This window comes from Bos indicus, chromosome X (assembly GCF_029378745.1).
Source record: "Bos indicus isolate NIAB-ARS_2022 breed Sahiwal x Tharparkar chromosome X, NIAB-ARS_B.indTharparkar_mat_pri_1.0, whole genome shotgun sequence".
Lineage (NCBI taxonomy): Eukaryota > Metazoa > Chordata > Mammalia > Artiodactyla > Bovidae > Bos > Bos indicus.
In genome coordinates this window covers 122,573,648-122,593,317 of record NC_091789.1, presented here as the reverse complement: position 1 = coordinate 122,593,317, position 19,670 = coordinate 122,573,648, and the positions used below count along the sequence as shown (strand labels likewise).

General features: G+C 39.8%; 1 protein-coding gene and 1 non-coding gene across 2 annotated transcripts in view; one reads left to right on the top strand and one right to left on the bottom strand.

The window, feature by feature from the left end:
• Positions 1-19,670, top strand: part of IL1RAPL1 (interleukin 1 receptor accessory protein like 1) — a 701,662-nt gene that overhangs the window by 603,001 nt on the left and 78,991 nt on the right. The gene's annotated exons all lie outside the window — the stretch shown is intronic.
• TRNAK-CUU (transfer RNA lysine (anticodon CUU)) lies at positions 10,108-10,180 on the bottom strand. The gene has a single exon. It is a non-coding gene; the product is annotated as a tRNA-Lys (tRNA).

Below are 19,670 nucleotides of genomic sequence, written 5' to 3'. Positions count from 1 at the left end.
ATGCAGGTTGGGAAGATCCCCTGGAGAAGGGAATGGCAATCCACTCCAGTATTCTTGCCTCGGAAATCCCATGGACAGAGGAGCCTGGCAGGCTACAGTCTATGGGGTCACAAAGAGTCAGACACAACCTATCGACTAAGCGGGTAGGCATGCAGTTCAGTTCAGTTCAGTTGCTCAGTCATGTCCGACTCTTGGCGACCCCATGAATCGCAGCACGCCAGGCCTCCCTGTCCATCACCAACTCCCGGAGTTCACTCAGACTCACGTCCATCGAGTCAGTGATGCCATCCAGCCATCTCATCCTCTGTCGTCCCCTTCTCCTCCTGCCCCCAGCCCCTCCCAGCATCAGAGTCTTTTCCAATGAGTCAACTCTTCGCATGAGGTGGCCAAACTACCAGAGTTTCAGCTTTAGCATCATTCCTTCCAAAGAAATCCCAGGGCTGATCCCCTTCAGAATGGACTGGTTGCATCTCCGAGTTGGACTTAAATTTTTCCCTCTAAGCAGTTGGAGTTGCCTGCCAAGTAATAGTCTGTCTATATTCATCACGTTTCTTTGAAACTGAATAATAAAATGTTGCTAAGTATATCTAGGGTCATCCTGTTATTTTGAACACAACTTTTCTCTGCACTGTGATGCTCGTATTACTTCTGCATATATGATGATCTTCAGACATTTGGGGGAGGTATTGCACGTGGTAATTAGATCCAAAGTTTGGAAACTAGTCTTAGATTCAAATTTTGGGTCTATTATTTTCTAGCTTGTGATATTAGGCCATTTATTTAACTCCTCTGAGGTTCAATTACCCTTCTTCCATAATCTTGGATAATATTAGTATTTACATCAGGGGTCAACAGATGTTTTCTGTAACAGACCAGACAGCAAATATTTTAGGCTTTACAGACTATATCATATACTGTCTTTCACAGCTACTCAACTCTGTCTTTGTGGTGCAAAAGCAGACCTCAACAGTATATAAAAGAGTGGGCATGGCTCCAATAAATCTCTATTTACAACAAACAGGCAACAAGCCAGATTTAGCCCACTGACCCTAGATTTCTAACCACTGATCTGCATTAATGCTTGGCACAGTTCTAAACATTAATTTTAATGAATGTAAATGTAAATTATATTAATTCTGTGACATAAAGGTAAACTTTTACCATTATTCAAGACTGTGTCACAATCATATGGGGATATGAATACTGTATTAATCACAGGCTATATTACATCAAAAATGAAAACTAGATCCTAAAGGAAAATACTGTGGTTTGAAGATTTACGTTTGGGCAGAATTCTGCAGTAGAATCTGCTGGTCTGATGAAAGGGAAATAATAATCATTGAACATTCTGCCATGCTTTCTAATCAACTAAATAGACAGGGAATGCTAGAATATTAAACAAAAGCCTGTTAGATGAAATTTTCAGTAAGCCAGGATCACACATTTATTCATTCTTCAAAGTGTTTATCCTTTGACTGTCATGTCCTTCCTAAATGTTGCTAAACATATGCACCTAGTGGAAGCCTAATGTGCTGAACTTGTACCATTAGAGTCCTGTTCCTTGTCTTCATAATATAATGAAGCTGATTATATTCCTTGTTTTATAATGTTCATCCTATTAGGATAAAGAAATTCATTGACTACTGAGCACAGCCTTATGTTCACGTTCTTATCATTAGCACTGTTCCGGCTATGGGCCTGTCAGCATTTTCAGCCTAAATGCTGCTTTCAGGGCTTTGCAACTCAGTCATAAAAATTAGCTGCAGGCAGAAACTTGACATATAAAGTCCAGACCCAAGAGAAAAAATTTATTACATTTTTAACAGGAAGAGGGAAGTACATTTGGCTATTATAAAAAGCATAAAAATCATTGTGGTGGACTTGCACTGGATCCTTTGCTGTCCTGGCATAGTTTAAGTTTGCATTTGTAGTCTGCCTCCTCCATTTTCCATATATCCATGCAGGAACCCTACGGACTTCCCATTTTCGAGGACTTTACAACAAGTTCCCTTAAGGCTACTGTCCTATTTAAGATTGAACCAAAGCAGCTTTTTGAGTACCATTTGTCAATGGGAAAAGGAAATTTCAACCTCTTACCATAGCCTTCTATGAATTCAAAACTGGAATCACTCTCCCACCATAATACAGCACAGGGTATGACCTGCCTCAGAATTCATATACTTGAGTTTTAGAAATGGCTTGTGTGTACAGAGACATTTCTTTGATGCAAGATTGAATTAAGGAAGCTTAATTAACATTTTCTAATTAAATACTGCATGGTGAACTCAATCACATTGTACTCTGCAACTTTGATGAGATCACTCTGTCTTTAAATAAACAAGATGGGATCTAGCTTTGAGAGCATGGATGATAACCATTCCATCCCTTCTTTGGCTGTCACCTCTGTTTTTCAGAAACATTTTTAGCCATTCATCTAATTTTAGGAATTGGTAGAAATGCATTTCTCAGAAGTGCTCAAGGATATTTAAAATGATGCCTTACCTAGGAATTGACAGGAATCATATTCAACCCATTTAATACCTAATTTATAGTTAACCTATTCATTGGCAATTAAGTCTATTTTTCTTCCCTCTAAGCTTATATTCAGTATGAAATATATGATATATAATATCTATCATATAATACATAAGATGTGATTTCCAGTGACCCCCATGGTGTTCTGTTTAATGGCCAATGTACCAGCCTCATGTCACATGGTCTGAGAATAGCACCCCTGCGTGAAATGCCTTTGCCACTGGCTTCCAGGACACCACAGTCTCTGGATTTCTCTCCTGCCTTTCTCGTCTCTTTCTCTCTCACTTTCCTTTGATGGTTAGTCCTGTTCCTCCCAGGTGGCTTAGTGGTAAAGAATCTGCCTGCCAGTGCAGGAGATGAAAGAGACCTGGGTTCGATCCCTGGGTTGGGAAGATCCCCTGGAGGAGGAAATGACATCCCACTCCAGTATTCTTGCCTGGAGAATCTCATAGACAGAGAACCCTGGCGGGCCACAGTTCATGGGGTTGCAAAGAGTCAGACACAACTGAGTGACTGAGTACTCATGCACCTGTTCCTCTGGCCTCCTCATCTTGCAAAGCCCAGGTCTCCTCCATAATCTCATTCTATCCATATGCCAGTGACTTCAAAGTGTATATCCTCAGCCCTGATATTTCTTTAAAGTTGCATCTCTAACCATCTACCCATCCCCACTGGAATAGATAGATACCCCCCAATACCACGTCTCCAAAAACGAGCTCCTGGTCTTTCCTTCTGGACCTGCATCACCCATAGCCTCCTCTGTCTCAAGGACAGAAACTCCAGTCCTCAGTCTCTCAGGCCAAAATCTTTAGAATCATCCTTGACCTCTCTTTCCCTCACTCTTCACATTCAACCTGTCAGGAAATTCTGATGGCTCTAACTTTACAATTATCCAGAGTCAGATGACTTCACTTCCTCAACTGTTACTGCCCTGGTCTGGGGCACTTCTCATTACTCATCTGCTCAAAAGCTCCCATTTCACGTTGTGAGCAACAATCCTTACAGTGGCTTACAGCAGCAGTCCTCAACCTTTTTGGCACCAGAGACTGGTTTTGTGGAAGATAATTTATCCATAGACTGAGGTAGGGGGATGGTTTCAGGATGTTTCAAACACATTGCATCTTTTGTGTACTTGATTTCTATTACTGGGCTTCCCTGGTGGCTCAGGCAGTAAGGAGTCTGCCTGCAATGCAAGAGACCTGGGTTCGATCCCTGGGTCAGGAAGATCCCCTGAAGAAGAGAATGGCAGCCCACTCCAGTATTCTTACCTGGAGAATCCCATGGACAGAGGAGCCTGGCAGACTATAGTCCATGGGGGTCGCAGAGTCGGAGATGTCTGAGCAACTAACACTTTCACTTTTAACTTTTATTTCTATTATTATTACATCAGCTCCACCTCAGATCATCAGGCATTAGATCCCAGAGGTTGGGAACCCCTGGTTTACAAGGCCCTACCCAGGTGAACTCTCCACCCTCTGTATGACACCATCTCTACCCTCTCTGTCTTCCTTATTCCACACCAGCCCATTGGCCTCCTTCCTGGTTGTCTAATGTGCTAGACACTTGTCCTTCTTAGGGCTTTGAGCAGTATGCTGTTTGTCTTCCTGTAATGCTCCTCCATGGCATATCCACCCAACTAACTCCTTCACCTCCTTCAAGTCTTTTCTCAAATTTCAATATTTCAGTACATCCTGTTTTGATCCCCTGTTTAACATTGTAGACTTACCCTTGCCTGCATTCCTGGGTCCTACTTTTTCTCCTTTTCCCATATATCTGATCACCTTTGAACATGCTATATTGTTTTTGTCCATTCCCTGTCATCCCACACCAGGATACAAGTCCTGTGGGGGCTAAAAGTGTTGCTTTGTTCTTTTACATTGCCCAAGCACCAAGAGTAATGTCTCACGCTGAGAAGTAACTCAATAAATATCTAAACTGCTAAATGCATGCATAATTATTTTAAAAAATCATAATATATAGCCATAAAAATTCAAGCATTCGTAACAGATAGTAACAATGCCAAATGATTTGTTAAAGATTTTTAATTTAGGGGATTTATTTTATTTACAAATAATATTTGTTTTAAATTATTCTTATTAGCATTTTAAAAGATGGATTTTTTATATAATTAAAGATGGATGGTGACAGTCTATATCAAGCAAATTTCAAAGAAATAGTAGTCACATTGTCTTAGGGTTCTAAAGAAAATTGTCACATGGAGAATTAAGCATGTAAAGCAATTGCATCTTCATGATTTAGTTAATAAAATGTCCGATAGAGATAAGCTCAGTTGTAGATCTAATTGCCTCACCACATGAGCCATTTTTTACATTGACAGCAAAAGCAAGAACTTTAGAAGATTTTTCTCCAAATTTTTTGATGTTGTTATTTCTTCCTAAAGTACAATAATTTATTTAGCTATACACGCTTACCAGAAGCAAGCAACGAGGAGTCCCTTTCATCTTTCATTTCTAGAATCTCCTGCTCTATGGGTATGTTTTGTCTCATGTTCTTCTTTCTCCACTCCAGAGGTTTTGATCATATCAAATTTCTCTTAATGAAGATGATTAGAGGGTAAAAACCAATAAAAATTAGCTGGGGGGAGGGGAGTAGAAGGTTCCTTCAGGCATTGAATTCTAACCAAGTTAGTTAAAGCTATTATTGATACTCAGAATATCATATTAAAGCACTGCAAATCTTTAAGAATGAAGATTGTGGAGTCACTGCTAATAACATAATGGCAAAAGAATGTGTTAAGTGCTAAAAAATAATGAAATAGGCCTAGATGGCAACTCCTGACTCAAATAACTATAATAGTTTTTTGATAATCACCATTCTCAGAATACAATTTAGGAAAGAAATAAAAGCAAGAGTTAGATGCAATATGGAGTAGACTTAATAGGACCTAGAAACCAGAGTTAAGTTGAAAATTATAGCCTAATGTAATTGTGTTGCAGAAGCCTTTCAAGAAAAATATAAACTATGAAATAAAATTTGTATGGAATCCTTACTGAAACCTCATCTTTATACACTCACTATTTTGATGATTTACACTTCTAATTTTACATCTTTTGTTGAGTGTGCCCTAGCAAAATTATGAAAACATGTTTCTCATTAGAATACTTGGAATCCCCTGCATATAACTTGTCCCAATCAATGAATAGGAATTTCCTTTCTGTAATGAATATTGCTACTATCCCATAATCTATATTGTACTTGGAGGAATTATTAATCCTTTAGTTATTAAAATAGCCTAATCAAGTCTCACAACTCTCGCTCATAAAAACACAAAAATGATCAGAGTAAAATCACTAAAGATTATCTCTTCAAATTACAAGAACAAGAAAATTGTACATTTTCAGCCAAATATGCTTTTAGTATCATTCAACTGTTTTGCATAAAGCACTTAATGTTAAGAAAAAACTGTACTCTGAACAGTTTGCATAATAACTTACCATGTTTGAAATATGTGATAGCTGTGTTTCTTCAGCTTTCTACACCAGCAGACCTGACAGTGGAGCCAATTTGGGCCTTTTATGCTTATTTCCACATTAAAACTTTTAAAAATAATCTACCATTGTAAGCTTATTTTTGCACTGGTTAATGAGTGAGATCCAATTATATTGAATCTCTCAATTTAAAAAAAACTGCGCTGACACTCATTTCAGGACTTCTCTGATGGGGTGTCACAATATTTTATTCAAAAGACTTATATTATTACATTATGAGGATACAAATAGCAAGAGATTGTTTTTGTTTTTAAATCTTTTGATCTTGGTCAGAAAAATTTCTAAACATAGTTACCCAAAATAATGTTAAGAGGTGGAAAAGAGCTACTTTTTCAGGCTATGGGTAGATATTTTAATGTCTACCTTAAGGTTTCTTAATAGGTGAACTCACCCAGAGTCCAATTCAGTTCAGTTCAGTCGCTCAGTCATGTCCAGCTCTTTGCAACCCCATGAACCACAGCATGCCAGGCCTCCCTGTCCATCACCAACTCCCGGAGTTAACCCAAACTCATTTCCATCGAGTCAGTGATGCCATCCAGCCATCTCATCCTCTGTTGTCCCCTTCTCCTCCTGCCCCCAATCCCTCCCAGCATCAGGGTCTTTTCCAAGGAGTCAACTCTTCGCATGAGGTGGCCAAAGCATTGGAGTTTCAGCTTCAGCATCAGACCTTCCAATGAACACCCAGGACTGATCTCCTTTAGAATGGATTGGTTGGATCTCCTTGCAGTCTAAGGAATTCTCAAGAGTCTTCTCCAACACCACAGTTCAAAAGCATCAGTTCTTTGGCACTCAGCTTTCTTTATAGTCCAACACTCACATCCATACATGACCACTGGAAAAACCATAGCCTTGACTAGATGGACCTTTATTGGCAAAGTAATGTCTCTGCTTTTTAATATGCTGTCTAGGTTGGGCATAACTTTCCTTCCAAGGAGTAAGCATCTTAATTTCATGGCTGCAGTCACCATCTGCAGTGATTTTGGAGCCCAGAAAAATAAAGTCTGCCACTGTTTCCACTGTTTCCCCATCTATCTGCCATTAAGTGATGGGACCAGATGCCATGATCTTAGTTTTCTGAATGTTGAGCTTTAAGCCAGCTTTGTCACTCTCCTCTTTCACTTTCATCAAGAGGCTCTTTAGTTCTTCTTCACTTTTTTTCATAAGGGTGGTATCATCTGCATATCTGAGGTTATTGATATTTCTCCCAGCAATCTTGAGTCCAGCTTGTGCTTCCTCCAGCCCAGCGTTTCTCCTGATGTACTCTGCATATAAATTAAATAAGCAGGGTGACAATATACAGCCTTGATGTACTCCTTTTCCTATTTGGAACCCGTCTGTTCCATGTCCAGTTCTGACTGTTGCTTCCTGACCTGCATACAGGTTTCTCAAGAGGCAGGTCAGGTGGTCTGGTATGCCCATCTCTTTCAGAATTTTCCACAGTTTACTGTGGAAATAAACACACAGAGTTTAATAATCCACACAGTCAAAGGCTTTGGCATTGTCGATAAAGCAGAAGTAGATGTTTCTCTGGAACTCTCTTGCTTTTTCCATGATCCAGAAGATTGTAGCAATTTGATCTCTGGTTCCTCTGCCTTTTCTAAAACTACCTTGAACATCTGGAAGTTCACGGTTCACGTATTGCTGAAGCCTGGCTTGGAGACTTTTAAGCATTACTTTACTAGTGTGTGAGATGAGTGCAATTGTGTGGTAGTTAGAGCATTCTTTGGCATTGCCTTTCTTTGGGATTGGAATGAAAACTGACCTTTTCCAGTCCTCTGGCCACTGCTGAGTTTTCCTAATTTGCTGGCATATTGAGTTTTGCACTTGCACAGCATCATCTTTTGGGATTTGAAATAGCTCAACTGGAATTCCATCACCTCCACTAGCTTTTTTTGTAGTGATGCTTCCTAAGGCCACTTGACTTCACATTCCAGGATGTCTGGCTCTAGGTGAGTGATCACACCATCATGATTATCTGGGTTGTGAAGATCATTTTTGTACAGTTCTTCTGTGTATTCTTGCCACCTCTTCTTAATATCTTCTGCTTCTGTTAGGTCCCTACTGTTTCTGTCCTTTATTGAGCCCATCTTTGCATGAAATGTTCCCTTGGTATCTCTAATATTTTCTTGAAGAGCTCTCTAGTCTTTCCCATTCTGTTGTTTTCCTCTATTTCTTTGTATTGATCACTGAGGAAGGCTTCCTTATCTCTCCTTGCTATCTATTCTTTGGAACTCTGCATTCAAATGGGTATATCTTTCCTTTTCTCCTTTGCTTTTCTCTTCCCATCTTTTTACAGCTATTTGTAAGGCTTCCTCAGACAGCCATTTTGCTTTTTGGCATTTCTTTTTCTTGGGGATGATCTTGATTCCTGTCTCCCGTACAATGATGGATGTAAATGGTCTATGATATACTGGCTAGTCTTCCTTATTGCCTCAGGGAGAAATTAAAAGGCTTCATCATTAAGAAAACAATGACAGTTGGAGTTCCATTTTTAGGACTTATGGTATAATTTTGAATTTGTCAATCAAATAAGAATCGTAAACTACTCATAATCCTCATGAACTCTTCACCCAACACTCAATATTCACTTTCACTGTAGTGAATTTATCATGAGTAATAAAAATATTCATAGCTTTGTTTACAGTTGTTAATGATGGGGGCTCAGTTTGAGGGGAAAGTCTTATCTTGGTTTCTACTCTTCCTTACTGTATCACTTAAGATAATGATAACTGTTCTAATGCAGGAATACAGAGCAATTCACTGGAGCTTAATATATTACAAGTTATTCTTGGATCACAAGAAACAAAGTCCACTGGGGCAGGGACTGTTGGTAGAGTGCTCTGTTCCACACCATCATTTAGAGACCCAGGAACATAGAGACTCTGTTACACTCAACACCCGGCTTCCAAATTCACCTTGGGTGTTGAAATCCTGGATGGATATTAGAGAAATGAGTGAGTTTTGCAGGGAGGAGGAATAGAATGAATAGGTCAAGCCTGGAAGTTTCATTGAGAACTTCTGCCCATATTCCATTAGCCAGAACTCAGTCATATGGCTACACTTGACTGCAAGGAAGGCTGGTAATGTTATGTGGCTGTCTGCCTAGAAGGAAAGGTATACAAGGCTGGTGAATGGCTAACCAGTCTCTGCCACAGTCGTGTTTTATTTGTTTGTTGTCTCCATAAAGATAATTAACAGTTATGCATAGAGTCTGAAAATTCTTCCCTGTGCCATATATCACACATATGTGCAATAAATGGGCTTTTAAGGTTACTTCACATTATGATAGCAGTATGTCTAAAGGATGGAAATTTCAACCACAGTTTATGCAATTTATTATTTTTACCACTGGGTTGAGCTCCGTGAAAGAATAAGATGGTGAGTTCTTTGAGATGGTGTCTTTTGTGAACAATACAGTAGCTGAGAAATTTGGGGTAAAAAATAGCTCCAATGATGGATACCATACTTTACCTCTATCTTTTTTGATGTGACTCTTTCAGTGTACATATCCTTCTAGTTACTTTTCCAATTTCCTGCTCACTAAAAAAATATATACCTTGCTGAAAAACTTCTCAGCAACTATTTTCCATCAGTTCTTCACAAATCTTCATAGGAATCATCATTCTGGATATTGGAAATCAAAGACTTCATCAAACATCAAATCATCTAGAGATTCAGTACAGCCCTTTTGTAGCCTGTAATAAAACTATAAGAAATGATAGAAGCAATCTGAATCTAGCAGGCAATTGTTCTACACTGATTTTGAGTACTTTAAAAGATGTCCCTTCTTAGTATTAAAAAACAAGGGCATGTATTTTTTTTTCAGCTAGGCTACCTCCTTTTGTCTCCGAATAGATTCTAGCATCTTTACAATCCAAGTTTTCAACCAAATTTTTGACAATATTGTAAAGTAATTAACCTCCAATTACAATAAATAAATTTATATTAAAAAAAATAAATAAAATTTTAAAAAAAGAAATTCACTTCCAAAAATGATACTTCCAAGATGAATTTTATATTCTCTCTCTTTTTTATCCACCCCACAAAGCTTGTGGAATCTTAGTTCCCCAACCAAGAATTGAACCTGGGACCTCCACAGTAAGAGTGCAGAGTCCTAACCACTGAACCACCAGGGAATTCCCAAGATTTATTTATTTGCTTTTTTTCAATAGCACAAATTGTCTTTTTAAACGGTTAAAAAAATGTTTTTTTTTTTTAATGTGTGTGATTGATTTTAAAATGTCAGTGAATAGTGATGGTTTCATGGAACATAGCTTCATGTTTTGTTTTGGTTTGGTTTTTTTATGTGCCAGATGCTAAAATGGAGGCTCATTTACATCACCATGTTAAAAATCCTATTTGAAATAAGAAACTAGATTCACTGCTGTTTATTACTGATTGAAAGTGTGGGTATGAAATTTCTTGACTGTCATAACCTTTCATCATTTCAGATTGTTATTCCTCATTTATCTTGCGTATGTTCACCAGTTTCAAATTTATTCTTCAAACTTCCTATATTTATCCATGACCCATTTAAAAATATATGCTATACTTTACTGTAAAGATATCTATTCAAAGAGGTTGAGTACAGCCCTTTTGATAATAATAAGTACCAAAAGTTACATTAAAATATTCATGAATATGAATTGGTGAAATAAGCTCTGATTCACATACTAGAATACTCTGTAGCTGTTGGAATGATAAAACTCTCCAAGCCAGGCTTCAGCAATACGTGAACCGTGAACTTTCACATGTTCAAGCTGGTTTTAGAAAAGGCAGAGGAACCAGAGACCAAATTACCAACATCCGCTGGATCATGGAAAAAGCAAGAAAGTTCCAGAAACACATCTATTTCTGCTTTATTGACTATGCCAAAGCCTTTGACTGTGTGGATTACAATAAACTTGGGAAAATTCTGAAAGAGATGAGCATACCAGACCACCTGACCTGCCTCCTGAGAAATCGGTATGCAGGTCAGGAAGCAACAGTTAGAACTGGATGTGGAACAACAGACTGGTTCCAAATTGGGAGTACGTCGAGGCTGTATATTGTCACCCTGCTTATTTAACTTATATGCAGAGTACATCATGAGAAACGCTGGGCTGGATGAAGCACAAGCTGGAATCAAGATTGCCGGGAGAAATATCAATAACTTCAGATATGCAGATGACACCACACTTATGGCAAAAAGTGAAGAGAACTAAGGAGCCTCTTGATGAAGGTGAAAGAGGAAAGTGACAAAGCTGGCTTAAAGCTCAACATTCAGAAAACAAAGATCATGGCATCTGGTCCCATCACTTCATGGCAAATGGATGGAAAAACAGTTGAAACAGTGGCAGACTTTATTTTTTTGGGCTCCAAAATCACTGCAGATGGTGACTTCAGTCATAAAATTAAAAGACGCTTCCCCCTTGGAAGAAAAGCTATCACCAACCTAGACAGCATATTCAAAAGCAGAGACATTACTTTGCCAACAAAGGTCTGTCTAGTCAAGACTATGGTTTTTCCAGTAGTCATGTATTGATATGAGAGTTGGACTATAAAGAAAGCTGAGTTCCACAGAATTGATGCTTTTGAACTGTGGTGTTAGAGAAGACTCTTGAGAGTCCCTGGAGCAAGGAGATCCAACCAGTCCATCTTAAAGGAAATCAGTCCTGAATATTTATTGGAAGGACTGATGCTGAAGCTGAAACTCCAATAGTTCGGCCACCTGATGCAAAGAGCTGACTCATTTGAAAAGACCCTGATGCTGGGAAAGATTGAGGGCAGGAGGAGAACGGGACAACAGAGGATGAAATGGTTGGATGGCATCACCGACTCAATGGGCATGAATTTGAGTAACCTCTGGGAGTTGATGATGGACAGGAAGGCCTGGCGTGCTGCAGTCCATGGGGTCACAAAGAGTCAGACACGACTGAGCAACTGAACTGAACTGAACAGTTGTTATTTAGTTGCTCAGTCGTGTCTGACTCTTTGTGACCCCCGGGATTGTAGCCCTCCCTGCTCCTCTGTCTGTGGGTTTCCCAGAGAAAAATACTGGAGGGGTTGCTATTTCCTTCTCCAGAGGATCTTCCCAACCCAGGGATGAAACCCGTGTCTCTTATATTGGCAGGTGGATTCTTTACCACTGAACCACCAGGGAAGCCCTCCACCAAATTCATTCTGCCCCCAGAAAAAGATGATGATTTGATCCTAATCATGCTAACTACATTTCAATAGTCTCCAGAGAAAATGTCTGCTTTCCAAAATGCAGATCATTAGACTTTATTGTACTATTTAGCAACTCCTACCACTGAGAAATCAAGGCTTATCCACTTATCCCAACTTTACCTGATTTTAGCCACCCCAGGGTTCCAGTCTACAGTTTTCTCATAAATTCTGCCCACCCTTTAATCAGATCTACCTGCTAGTCTTGGAGGCTCTCCTTGAACACCATTTCTAGGCATGTGAATCTTCAAACCTTCGTGATTACTCTGATCCACTCAAGACAACTCAGGTTCCAGCTGGGAATTACACTGTGGCATATGCAATTGCTGGGCATTGCGCACACTCTGAAGGCCCCATCCACTGCCTCTAGTATTTCAGGTTCATTCATTTCTGTCAAGGCAGATAAAAACCCAGAGGTTCCAGAACCTGCTATGCACCTGAGTCATCATGAAAGCTTATTAAATAAATAGTTCATTGGTTTCTGGGCTACAGTGATACACAGCCGGGTTTGAAATCTCTTCTCTTGATTCACTGCCCCTGAGTCCTGTGTACTGGAGCACCATGAGGGCTGCATCAGTGCTAGCCTCCTCCTCTTGGTAAAGGGGTTCCTATGTTCCATTGTTGGAGAAGGCAATGGCACCCCACTCCAGTACTCTTGCCTGGCAAATCCCATGGATGGAGGAGCCTGGTAGGCTGCAGTCCATGGGGTCGCTAAGAGTCGGACACAACTGAGCAACTTCACTTTCACTTTTCACTTTCATGCATTGGAGAAGGAAATGGCAACCCACTCCAGTGTTCTTGCCTGGAGAATCCCAGGGATGGGGGAGCCTGGTGGGCTGCCATCTATGGGGTCGCACAGAGTCGGACACAACTGAAGTGACTTAGCAGTAGCAGCATGTTCCATTGTGTATAACCATCCTTTTATACATAAGCTGCTTTCTCTTTCTTTCACTCTCAGTTTCTTTTTTATGAACTATTCAAATCAACTCATTAAAAATAGTATAAAAGATGCTAGTACCAATAGGAAAACCCCTGGAGAAGAGAATGTCAACACACTCCAACCTGGAGAATCCCATGGACAGAGGAGCCTGCTAGAGGAGCCTGGCAGGCTATAGTCCATAGGGCCACAAAGAGTGAGATACCGCTGAGCGACAAACACTTTTACTTTACACCAGTAGAATAACAGTCAAGTCTTTGCTTTGGGTCAGATTTCCCTCTGTTCCTCTGCCCCTGAGGAAGGTCTAAGCTTCCATAGTCTCTTGATTCAGGATAAGAGTCCTATTGATACTTTCCCAAATGACCATGAACAGAAACTGAGAAGCTGTCGCCATTAATATCCACTAAAAGTCTTTTTAGTCCAAACTAAACTTTAGTCCTCACAAGCTGTGAGTCTCAGGATCCTTTGAACCTCCTCTAAGAAGTCTCATTTAAATGGATGTGTTGGAGATGTTATTGATGGACATTGTTATATTCGTGTAGATTTTAAGAAGGAGGCTTCTATTCCCTATGACTTACCCAAAAGATTAAGATACACACTCTTAGGAATGAATAGGAAGCCAATGTTTACACGAAAATCTTCACTTAAGAGGGATGAGTGTGATGGTTTGATTTATATGTGAGTTGCAACACCTATGAAAATCTTCCTCAGTTTACATAGAAGGATATTATTTTTTTTTAAGCAGAAAGGAGATGAATCAAATACCAATGTAATGTATCTTAAAAAAAAAAAAACTTTATCTTGTAGCCAGTGAAGATTTGGAAATTTTTTCATTAATTTTAAGTAAGTAAATGTTAGTCACTCAGTTGTGCCCAACTCTTTGTGACCCCATGGACTGCAGCCCACCAGGCTCCTCTGTCCATGAGATTTTCCAGGCAAGGATACTGGAGTGGGTTGCCATTTCCTTCTCCAGGGAATCTTCCCAACCCAGGGATCGAACCTGGGTCTCCTGCACTGCAGGCGGATTCTTTACCAACTGAGCTACAAGGGAAGCCTTCGTTAATTTTATGTGATTATTAATACTATTTCGATGAGTTTGCTAAACATAGAAAGTCTTTAGTAAGTAATTTTACACATACCTCATGGGCCTTCCCAAGTGGCGGTAGTGGTAAGAACCCATCTGCCAATACAGGAGACTCAAAGACACAGGTTCAATCCCTGGGTCAGGAAGATCCCCTTGAGTAGGCCACTCTAGTATTCCTGCCTGGAGAATCCCATGGACAGATGATACAGTCTGTAGTGTCAAAAAGAGTCAGACACGACTGAGCGACTGACACTTCTCTTCCCTTCATAGTCATTGGAAGTCCTTTATTTTGTTTGCAGCATGCACACATGCATGCCTACCTCATTCATACTCATTCAATTTCATACAGATTTGAAACATAATGCAGGAGAAGGCAATGGCACCCCACTCCAGTACTCTTCCCTGGAAAATCCCATGGACGGAACTAGCCTGGAAGGCTGCAGTCCATGGGGTCGCTGAGGGTCAGACACAACTGAGCGACTTCACTTTCACTTTTCACTTTCATGCATTGGAGGAAATGGCAACCCACTCCAGTGTTCTTGCCTGGAGAATCCCAGGGATGGGGGAGCCTGGTGGGCTGCTGTCTATGGGGTCGCACAGAGCTGAAGTGACTTAGCAGCAGCAGGGAAATAGTCCATTGGGCAGTTATGAGTCTTTGCACTAATCTAGGTATAGTTGCTCATAGGTTCTGAAAGTGTTAAATATAATATCATGGCGTTGATTACATATCACATTTTATTTTCTCACTCAAGTGTGATTTGATATAGTTGCCTAGATTTAGCTTCTAATTTACCTACCTTAGACTCTCACTTAAGTATACAGTTACTTTTTCAGTATTGACAAGAATGTGTTACTGTAAGTAGTTCCTAAGAATAGGACAGCATTTTCTAGTTCTCTGGCATTGAAGACTTTTTGTTTGTTATCTTGTTTGCTTATTTGTTTGTGAATCCTCATAGGACAAGGAAAAAGCTCTTGTGTTTCCTTATGGATTTAATCTCTGAAACTTTTACACTGTCACTAATGATGTCCCCGGAGTCCTTGGAGCTCAAATAAGAGGGTGTACAGTTCATAAATTTTTATTTAAATGCAACTCTTGCTTTTATATAAGTTTACAATCTGGTAAAGAGACAAGGAGATAAAAAAAGATGTAAAAGAAAAGCCCTAGCCAAAGACTTAAATTTAGAGATCAGTAAAATTGTGGGTGGTAAAGACATCTAGCTTATTGATCTATATGATCCCATCCATGAATGCAAAGCATGTGAAGAGGGTTAAAGGGAGAAACAGCCAACATAGAAAATGTATACATACATGTATATGTTTATACAAGCTTCTCTGGTGGCTCAGCAGGAAAGAACACCTGCCAATGCAGGAGACAGGTTCAATACCTGGATTGGGAAGATCCCCTGGAGAAGGAAATGGCAACCCACTCCAGTATTCTTGCCTGGGAAATCCCACGGACAGAGGAGCCTGGCAAGTTACAGTCCATGGGTTTGCAAAAGAGTCTGACATGACTTAGCAACTAAAACAACATGTTTATACATATAAATTTACTTCTGTGCAGGGGAGGTTAACTAAGCAGTCTTCACATGGCTGTCTCTGCATCTCATGCTGAAGCCTGAAGTTCACAGGCAGGAAGTCAGGAAGAGTCAGATAATAAGTGAGATAGAACCCAATGAGCACAAGCTGGAATTGCAGTCCACAGGGCAAGCCATCAAGTGGGGAGAGAATGAGCAGGCTTGAATTCTCCTTGGACGGACTGAAACCCATGTCAAGTTCTTGTTGCCTCTAAGCTTACCAAAGAGAATGATCCAGGGCCCTTTATCATAGAGCTAAACACACACCACTGGTGCCGGAGTCAGAGACACTGGCAGAAGACCCAGGGGAAAAGAGCAATTTCAGGCCCAACTGCTACTTCATGTCAGTGAGGCACGTCAGCTCATCAGTAACAACGTACACATGGTCAGACACACATACAAACTCACACTCCAAAATGGCTGCTCCCTCTTTTCCATCCTTCCATTAGTGTGAGAGAATCTCTCTTGTAGCCTACCCTAACTGGGCACATACAAAACAATGGAATTCTGGGAAATGCAGTTCAGCCTAGTCAAGTCAGACAATTCATTACAAAGCTGTCCTGGAAAGTCCCATGGATGGAGGAGCCTGGTGGGCTGCAGTCCATGGGGTCACTAAGAGTCTGACACGACTGAGCGAGTTCACTTTCACTTTTCACTTTCATGCGTTGGAAAAGAAAATGGCAACCCACTCCGGTGTTCTTCCCTGGAGAATCCCAGGGACAGGGGAGCCTGGTGGGCTGCCACCTATGGGGTCGCACAGAGTTGGACACGACTGACTCGACTTAGCAGCAGCAGCAGCACAATATGCAGTCTCAAAGGTGGCAGGCCATGGTGGGTGCCAGGGTGAGGGGTCTGGTAATCATTGTATTTCATGAACATACTGGCACTCAGAGGATCAGTGAAGGAAGTAATGTAGAAATTAGAGGATGGGATAAAAAAAAAATCAGCTTATTTATCATCACAACTGATCCAAGGGCACGGCTTACCTGTATGTATGCAAATATTCATTTTACCTTTCTCTCTCTCCCATCCCAAAAAACCATTCCTAATATTGAAAGGAAATATGTCTACTTTCCACTTTTTTTCAGGCCGTATTTTTCTAAGATGAATAGTCTTGATTGTTACAGTCAGAGTAGAGGCTCTCTGAAAATTTTAAGAAAGTAATTGAACAAAGGGAAGTGACAGTGCTTGCCTTAGTAAAATAGAAAGCATAAATACTGTTCACACCTCTTGTTTGGCTCTCTAAGAAGAACAAGTGTTGCTACAGGTTATAACCTTATTTATTGCTGGGGGGGGAAAAAAGCTCTTAAGTGGAAGGGTTTCATTCATACTGTACCAAACCCCTGTTTTTGGAGTAAGATGATGAAAAGAGGAAAGCTAGCCTAAAAATGAACACACTTTCAACAAGGCTGATTTTAAAATTTTACCTGTGTTGGAAAAACCCATAGTCCCTAACTATGGATGAGAAAGATGTCTCCTCTATTAATTAATGAATTTAGTTTTAGCTGCACTGTGTCTTCATTGCTGTGCGGGCTTTCCCTCCCTAGTTGTGGTGAGCAGGGGCTACTCTTCATTGTGGTATACAGGCTTCTCGTGGTGGTGGTTTCACTTGTTTCAGAGCACGGGCTCTAAGCATGTGGGCTTCAGGAGCTGGGACTCTGGCTTAGTTGTTCCCCAGCAGGTGGGATCTTTTCAGACCAGGGATTGAGCCTGTGTCCCCTACATTGGTAGATGGATTCTTAACCACTGGACCACCAGGGAAGCCTGAAAGGTGTCTTCTCTAATACATATGTTAATGCTGTGATTCCAAGGAGTATCACTAATCTGTAGTCTTTACAGCTGTACTTTTCTCAGCATATTTCGAGTCACAGAGCAGATCTAGATTGAGGGAGAGGTGTTTCTTCAAGAGCCTTCTATGACTGTAAACTGTTGGAGAAAAGAGTTAGAAGAAGAAGATGGTGCATGGTCTGCTCTGCTACCTTGAAGTAGAATGTATTATGACATGTTAATGCTGTTGTTAATTTTTTTCCTAAATTATAAAAGCGTTATTTCTACATTATATAAATTTTGAAAAATAAAGGCAAAGAAGACAAGAAAGAAATAACCAAGATATGTCAAAATGCTTTAAAGCTTCCTCTGTGGAATCTTAAGCATCTTTCTCTTACTTCAAATGAATAACTCAAGGAGCGTATCTTTGGGCTAAGTAGTGCCAGAAAAAAGTACTAATTAAGTAATGTTTAACACTGCAATTTTCTACTCACAAGAATCTGGTTGGGTTTAATAGCTTTATTAATTTTGTCTTAATTTTTGCTATAGTTATGTTGTTTTACTGTGTGATGGGCATGGTCATGGCAAATTAAAGTATCAGATTGATCAAGTTAATCAGATCAATGAGTATTTTGATTAACTCAAGATGCTGTTGATTCAGAAGGTACATCCTATTAACTAAACTTGCCATTAACTTCTCAATACAGCATATTCCAACAGCTAGCACCAAGGACTTACTGTTATAAAATATCATCCAGATATGAACAAATGACTTTATTTTTGTCCTCTATCTTGGGCTGTGTAAAAGTAACCAGGGTTTCCTGGAAAACATTTAGAAGTAATTGCTCTATTTTACCTATATCGATTAGGGGTATTTAAGGGCATTCTGCTTGAGACTCAAGTGTTAGGGGATAAAAAAAAACAGCTTATTAATGTAACTACAGGTAGAACAACAGAAATAGGTGGAGGAAGCATTCATCTGTCTTCAATGATACAAGTGGTCATTTTTCTAAAGACAAGAAGATTCCGTTATTTTCATTTACTTCTATAACTTTCCACCTAGGGAGTTGCCAATATTAGGACATACATTAAAAATCACGGAATAATAGTAATGGGCACAAAAATAGACTTCAGAAAATCATATACCTTCTGTAGGTAAGAAAGTTTAAAGATATTCTCAAGCGATAACCTTTATTAGATGCTGGCAAGTCTCAGATGCTACATTGTAGTCTCTTTTATTGAAGACATCTTGACGGTTATAAAACTTCTGGATCAGCATCTCATAAGCCTTGCATAAGGCAGTTGTGATTAAAAATCACATAGAAAATCTCTCAATAGCTTACAGAAAAGCAACCAGTCTGGTCTGGTATTGGGGTATGTATGAGTTTTAATAAGATGTTGGTTTTTGCTAAAAGGGCCAAAAGTAAAGATAACCCCATGAGGGAGAATTGAGTTATAGAAAGTGAGATTGGGAACCCCAAAAGGAAGGAAAAAGTTAATAATAACACCATAGCTTCAGAAGAAATTGCAGGTTGAGAGACAATAAAAATACTTTTAAGCATGGGGGGGAAATATCTCCTTGAACCTGAAGTTCTGAGATCAGGAAAGAGGCATGAAAGTGAGAACAGCAGGGTTGCTTTCAACTGATTTTGAAGACACCAGTGGTAGAATAGACTGAGAAGGGAGACACAGGTTCCAAAGAGAATGACATGTCTTTTTCAAGAATGAAAAGAACTGAAAGAAATAGCTGTTTTGCAGGCTGGAAATGAAAATAACAGTGAATTTCTTTAAAGTACTGAAAATATGAATGCTATCAACTTCTGAAACTTTTCCTGATTAACTCAGCACAAAAACTTCAAACTGCTATCATTTCTCCTTCAATCAAATGTGGACCAAGAAACCAAGCTTCATAGTATAGTTTAGGCTCAGAAGCTGTCAGAAGCATTTTACTAAACCACTGTGGAGGAGAGACAAGCACACAAAGCATTATATGAAACACCAGCAGTTACACTGAGTACTTTTAACATAACGCTGACCAACAATAGCCCTTCTAGGCA